A 7,865-nucleotide genomic window follows, 5' to 3' on the forward strand; every position below is an offset into this window, starting at 1 on the left:
TTAGCTTCCCTATAATGACCTTTTTTAAAGTAAAATGCTGCAATGCATGAACCACAGCCTGTAAGAGCACAAAGAATTAGGCAGAGCAAATACACAAATATTCCAGTGCACAGCAACGGTAAATGTAACTCCAGTGCTGGACAATACATCAAACTTACTGACAAATTTCAGTTATGCAATCTTAAAATTGTGAGATAACAATTAGGCATTTTTATGGCACTGACTTTACAGAAAATCCAAACAAATGCAAAAAGAAGCATCTGATTTACCAATAAATGGACAGGTTATCTGCCACCCACTTAAGCCAGCAGTATGCTGGGCAGTAATGTAACAGAATGCTGCTTGATCAGGGTATCGTTGCCAATGTCAGTATCATGCTCAATAACAGACATTTGGCTCAGCAACAGGGACCTGCACAAGTTAATAAAGCTGGTGATATCATCTTTCTCTGATGCTGATTAATGAGTGACATAATCAGGGAGGTTAGCCAGTATTTCAGAATTCTGCAGACACCCTTCAAGACCTGGGTCAAATACGTAATTGTTTTTTATTCAAAATGCTTTACTGAGCTTGTCTGATGTAAATACACTGAAAATGTGCAAACCCCACCTTCTGGTTCTCTTGCTTGGCACAATTGCACCAGGCAAGATCAAACAAGCTCTGAAAAGTATTTGAATCCAACACAATTACTTATTTGACCCAGGTCTGCTTCAACCACACTCCATTAGGGAACCACCGTAATTCTGCTCTTCATCCAGCAAGGTCATGGAAGGTGAGGCCTCTAGAGCCCCTAACTCCCCCCCAATCACTGTTTAGATGGCTCGAGACTTAAAAACACCCTAACGACCCTAAACATTGCCCAAACATTGTTTCAAATACAATGGCAAGAATATGGCGGAGAAGATTTAGCAGTGTCGGAGTATCCTTTGGTTTGTTGAACTCATGTCGAAAACAATAAATGAATGAACAAACAACATCTTTCTCAGCTCACCGAAGCTTTTTTTTCTGGCGCATCGTCCCAGCATTTTCCAGCGTTCTGCCTGCGCTTTTTCGCCAGAGACGAAGCGTATTGGACACAGTCTTTACATCACGCTTGGAAGAGTCACTGCTCTCACAAACAGTATTCAGCATGACCACCTTAAATTTGAATATATCTTCTTCACTCTGAAGTAGAAGTAAGATTATATTCCATTCCCCTCTAAAAGGATAATGGTAGCGGGGCTGCTAAGAAGGGTCAAGTAGTGGTCACAGGGCCAACACTTGATCAGGCAGGAAAGTTTGGCTATAGAAGTTATGCAGAAAATGTTTCACTGAAAGACAAAAAGTTAAGTCCAATAACATTAGAGCAGGGGCTCCTGACCGTGGCCATGGAGAGACCTGCTGCATGCTGGTGTTCTTTCCAACCATAATTGCAATACTTATATATTAGTATAAAGAGTTGTTCATTGTATTTTTTTATCAGAAATGTGATTATCAAATGAGAGATGTTTTTTTTCTCTTAATGCCAAATCAAAGATACAGATATAGAATGAATATTCCATATTAGCCCATGGACATCTTATCGGATCAGTTCTCAGGCAACGAATGCTTTAATTTCCTGTAATGTGCTGAGGCAAATGGTTCCTTATGAAAGATGTCCCTGCAGTTGAAATCCATTACTCTGAATAGACCTGGCTCAAATACTTACTGTATTTGTTTTGGATGCAAATACTTCTCTGTGCTCGATTAATCTTGCCTTTTTAAATTGAACCAACCTAGAGGGCCAGAAGGTGGGGCTTGCACTTTCAGGTTCCACTACACCAGAGAAGCACAATACAGTGTAGAAAAGTATTTGAATTTTAAAGAAATACATATTTGTTCCAGGTCTGAGCCCTAAATTCTGAAAGTATGGGCAGCTGGACATTGAAGCTGAATAATTTGTGGAAAATTATGAATTTGAAGAAACCTCAATTGCATTGCGTTGTAGTTTTAGTTCAGATGGAATATAGCTATAATTAATTAAGAGACTGTAGCAAGAGACATCGTTCGGTTCTACAGTATGTGACAAAGGTTTGTATTCCTCCTGCTTGGCTCATTTCTTAAGCTGCCTTTTCCACCTTTTCAGTTTCCATGGCAACTGCCTCAATAAGGCCAACAGGTCTCAACCTTGAACCCTAAAGCTGGTCATACCTGTGTCCTCTATCAGTGCTCTTACATGTCATGAACTGCACGCAACAACATTCATAAGGAATATGTGCTGTATTTATTGTGATACTTTTTTGTCTGTGGTATGTCACAGTTGCTTATCATTTGAATACCCTATTCCTATCTCAGTCACCCACTCCAGGCTCTTGGGGTCATAATGTATGTTCTGGCCTTTGTTCCAGTTGCTTATCATTAATCAGGTTCTGCTGATGCATTGAGTGAACACTTATCTGTATTTAATACCTCCTGTAAGCTAATCTCCTGTATGTCTGGTGTGAAATAAATGTATCCTTGAAGTTCTGTTTGCATTCATACACTGACTAAAATGAAACAATTAATTCAACAATTATATTTGTTTAGAATAATGTCCTAAAACGTGGGGCAACTCAATGAAGTTGGTTGATAATTTAATTCTAATTGGAAACCAAACTATTTAGTGAATTCATTTAATTCAATTGATTCAAATTCCAGTGTTTTTACAAGGTAAGATCAGTGGGATTTGGGGTACGAGCAGTGAGATTTAAAGAGGAAAAACATGTTCCATATTGCCTGCAATAAAGATTCACAGCAATGAATTTAAATCCCAATCAGAATTCAGGGAGTAGATCAGTCAAACCTGTCCAGAAATGGGAATGTTATCTGTAGAGCAGCGGTCATCAAATTTGGCCCACAAATTCAAATCCAGCCCCGGTTTTCTTTTCTCCCAGGTAATTGACTGAACAATTAGTGCTACTGATTTGTCTTACTGATTTGACTACTGATTTGACTCCCAGGTAAAGGGAGGGTGTAGAGTAAGCTTTGATAAGATTTGACGACCCCTGCTGTAGAGTTTGAAGTAATGACTCCAGTTTATGCCAGTTGTCTCATCGCATATGCCTGTGACGCAGTAAAAAGGAGATGTGCTGTAGTGCTTTAGATTTCATTGTCATTACATTGCCGTGCCCTGACTATAAAATGCTATGTCACAGTGCTCACAGAATGAGTTGATTTGAATAACGTCAGTGCATTGCAATATGTTGCGGAATAATGAGGGGTATTAATAACATGAGAGGTTACAGTGTCTTCAAAAAGAATCTGAATCTGTCTTGTGTTGCTTCTAGGAATTATCAGTGCAGCAGGAAATTGTTTCCAATTTTAGCATTGTTTTTTTCACCAACAGAAAGAATTTCACACAAAAACATCCCCTTTTGGAGCCCCTGCAGCAGTGCATGTTTCTGTGTGTGGTTGTGTCTTGTCTGTGTTTGTGAGTGTGTCATTATTTGCTGAGTGCATGTACTCAGTGATCACTTTACCAGATATTCATTAGACATATTAAGTCTTCTGTTGCTGTAGCATATCCACTTAGAGGTTTGACGCATTGTGTGTTCAGAGATCTGAACAACATGTTTCTGCCCTGAGAACTGCTGCTCTCTGTATGTTTTTTTGCACCATTCTCTGCAAACTTAGATCCAAGGATCCATTCTGAGATACTCAAATCACCCTGCCTGGCAGCAACAATCATTCCACGGTCACGTAGGTCACATTTCTTACCCATTTTGGTCTGAAAAACCAGCTGAACCTCTTGACCACATCTGCATGCTTCTATGCATTCAGTTGCTGCCACATGATTGGCTGATTAAATATTTGCCTTAACAAGCTGGTGTACGGGTCTACCTAATAAAGTGGTCCCTGAGTGTATGTTTGCACGTGCAGTATGTGGCTTGTTTCACATGTCTCTAGTTTGTGCATATTTTGATGCAATACCCTATTCTGTAAGAGACACACAGCATCTCTAGGAGGAATGGTTTGCAGGCTCTCTGCTAGCAAATCATGCCATCTCCACGGAGGCCAGAGATGACTCATTATTCCCACACAAGCTGCGGTACATGCACACATCATCAATTCAAACTCACCCAGTGACCCATGATGGGCGCACTGCTGTTTGGGTTACTGTTAGTGGGAGAACTGAATAGAGAAGAGAATTCTGCCCAGAGGAGTATGAACACGCAGGTCAGTCTTACATGTATGAATATAAACCGCCCAGTTAAACATGCCCAAACACGTTTTTTCATTATTATTTTCAGAATCATATTCTGTGAATAATCATCATATTTCGTAATTTTTTTATATGAAAATACTCATTCTCTCAATTCCGTGCCATTTGTTTGTTTCACATATGAATGTCTTTTTAAAGTAGACATTACAGGCCTGGAACCGTGGTGGTAGTGTTACCTCTTTTAAATCAATCGAATTGATCGATTTAAGGTGCTCCTCAAAACTAGTCCTTCACCAGGAGCTGAAAGCAAACAGCCGTTTGATTTTTTACAAAGAAACCCAGTGCACTCTGTTTTTTTTCAGACCTGCTTTCCAGATAGCCGTGGAACTTCAGCCTTCAATATGATTCACACAACTTGCAGCTTGGCTTGTTCTTCCAAGAGGCCTTGTGGAATACCAGCTTAAAAAGCCCATGTGGATGTACCGTTCTCTGAAAGAACATGGTTCTGAAAGGAATAGCAAACCAGTGATAGAAATGTCTTCTACGGTAGTTTGCCATTGGCTTATGATAATTTCATCTTTTTTCATAATTGTTCATATTTTGAATTCAGTGGACAAAATGATAATCACTGGTAACGACAATACACAACATATGAATAAATTAAATTACAAAAAGCTGCAGTTCACAAAAACACAACGTTAAACGAAATGGACTGTTAAACGGTCCTGGAGTTGAAAAAAGAAACAGAGAGGGATTAGAGTGATGTTCCATGTTGTAAGGTTGTTTCCCACAATCCCTCAGGAACCAGCTCTGGGAAATTGAAGGAGCAGGCTTCACCACCTTACAAGCCCTTGCGGTGACAACCCTAAGACGTGCCCCGCCCTCCGGGTGCCGCTGCTGGCGGTGGGCAGCGGGTGTGGCGGGGACAGTAAAGCTGATGTCGGAGCAGATGAAAGCGATCTGTGCACATTACCTCCTCCGTTCTGTTCCGGGACACTGCTCTCGCTCTCCTTCTCTGACAAGCCCTCTTTTTCTCCTCGGCGGTTCACCAGTTTGACAGAGACCCCCGCTATGGGACCCATTTTGTACTCCGGAGGAACTCGCCATGATCTGAGCTCTCGAATAAAAGCCCTGCGTTACGACCGTCCCTTCCCAAGCCGCTTCTGGCTTCTGAGTGTGGGCAGGAGATTTCCCAGGTGTTGCCGTGACATGTTTTAACTGGCAGCCTGTAGCATAGTGGTTAAGGTACATGACTGGGACCAGCAAGCTCGGTGGTTCGATCCTCAGTGTAGCCTCAATAAGATCCGCACAGCCATTGGGCCCTTGAGCCACGCCCTTAACCCTACGTTGCTCCAGGGGAGGATTGTCTCCTGCTTAGTCTAATCAACTGTACGTCGCTCTGGATGAGAGCGTCTGCCAAATGCCATTAATGTAATGTAATTTAATGTAACTAAAAAGCAGCTGAACCACAGACAAACCCCAACAGTGGCCTGGGCTCTTGTAAAATCTGCCTGCCCACAGAAACACCAGCAGGTCAGTTGTTAATTGCATCTGCTGCCCAGGTATTTATAGACACATGCTGATGGGAATGTGAGAGGTAAAAATAATTATCCAGGTCAGAACTATTAGTTTGTATTGCAACCAGGCAGCAGAAAAGCAAAAAAAGGGTGTGTTTAAAAGCTATTCTATACTTTGATAGAGTACGCAAAATAATGGGTCTATGTAGGCATCATGTGGTATGTGTGAAGATTGCAGACCACATCCTCATAGATGTCCGCATAGTCGCACATCTCCCCAAAAATGTAAACATGTCCGCATATGCCGCACAGATGATGATTGGTTGACTGGTGATGTTACGTGATATACAGAAACTCGTATAACATTAGTAAACTTCCTGTTGTGACTTTTAAACAACAAATATGGAGCGGTTTGACTTGAGGCAAGCCAAAGAGCTGTGTCGATACCAACATCATTTTATCAATAAGTAAATACAAAAAAATATACCAGAAATCTGATTACTCAGCTTACGCAACCTGTGCACCATGCTGCACAAGTATAACTTCTCTGCTACTGTAGGTCTCGAGTGCCGCACACAATGCAAACTATGTGCAAGTACACTCACCGAGCACTTTATTAGGAACACTTATTCATCCGATTATCTAATCAGCCAATTGTGTGGCAGCAGTGCAATGCATACAATCATGTAGATACGGGTCAAGAGCTTCAGTTAATATTCACATCAACCATCAGAATGGGGAAAAGAGTCTGCAGAGAATGGTGCAAAAAAAAAAAAAAAAAAAACATGAGCAGCAGTTCTGCAGACAGAAACGTGTTGTTAATGAGAGCTGTATGTATGTAATGTATGCTGGGATAGGCTCCAGCCCCCCTGCGACCCTGTTCAGGATAAGCGGGTTAGGATAATGGATGGATGGATGGACTGGGTATAAAACAGCCATACGATTGTGTGTTAAGCTGGCCTGGTCTTCCCAGCATCCCCTTCACCTTCCAAATGAAATTCAGTGGAAGACACCTTCCTAATGAGGCATGGCAAGACCTTTTAACAAAGCATGACAGGGGTCACCGTTCTAATAAGATGAATTGTGCGCGACTCCTAATGAAATGTAACAGGGGAGACTATCTTAACAAGCCGTGACCATGAAAACCATTCCAAGAAGGCCTGATAGGTAGACCACCATAACAGGATGTGGTTTCCCCCTCTTCAGATAGGGTGTGGGATTAGAGACACTCCTGCGGGACTGGGGTAGAGAGAGGGTAGGCATTTGATGATGTAATCTTGGCTCTCAACAATGAAAACTTTATGAGGTGGTAAGTGCTTTCTGTGTGTTTTTTTTTTTTCACAGGCTTGCTTCAAGGAAGATGAAATGTCCGATGCCCCCTCCTCCCCCTTCCCGTCCAATTAGCAACAGAAAATTTAATGGTGACCCATCTCGAACCAGCGTACAGTGCCTCTGGAGGGAGAACATTGGCTTAATTGCCTTTTGTTTGTTTTTCTGGTATTTTCTCTCTGCCTTTTTTGGGAAATGGAGCTGATTCCAACAGATTCTTGATATAGTCTTCAACACAATTTTCATCCTCATATTAGACAATTGACAATATGTGATGGGTTTGACATTTTCAGTTGTAATCATAAAATAATTGCTCATCAAAATTATGTCTCCACCAACCAAGCCTTGTGCCATATGTGCCAACTGTGGCCTGAATTTCACAGAAAGCATAAAACATGCTACCTAGAGCATAAAATCAATAGACTGACCAAATGGTCGGCATTATATTCTTCATTTCGAAGATTTAATTTGCATACAGTTAAAGCTGAAACATTCCTATGGTGTAGGTTTTAACTCCTGAAGTAGTGCTACCAAGGACAATGCAATGGAATTGAGTTTATGAATATTCATAATCTATAAGATCCTCCCATTCTCCATAATATATACTACTGGTTAAACAATGCCTTAATCATAACATATTCAGCGAGTGAATCTTTGATAGTACTGGAGATCTGAACAATATTCAGTTTCTTCAATTTGACTGTGAACCTTAATCTACATAAAATGCTCTGGGGTGCAATTACAGTGATGTTGATATTAAAATGTAATTACAGTGTCAGGAAATTGTGATTTGCCGAAGCTCTGCTCCGATCCCAAAGGGCTCCTAATCTCAGGCAGACAGCTGGTGCAGTGCACTTTTT

Source organism: Conger conger, chromosome 5 (genome assembly GCF_963514075.1).
Source record: "Conger conger chromosome 5, fConCon1.1, whole genome shotgun sequence".
NCBI lineage: Eukaryota > Metazoa > Chordata > Actinopteri > Anguilliformes > Congridae > Conger > Conger conger.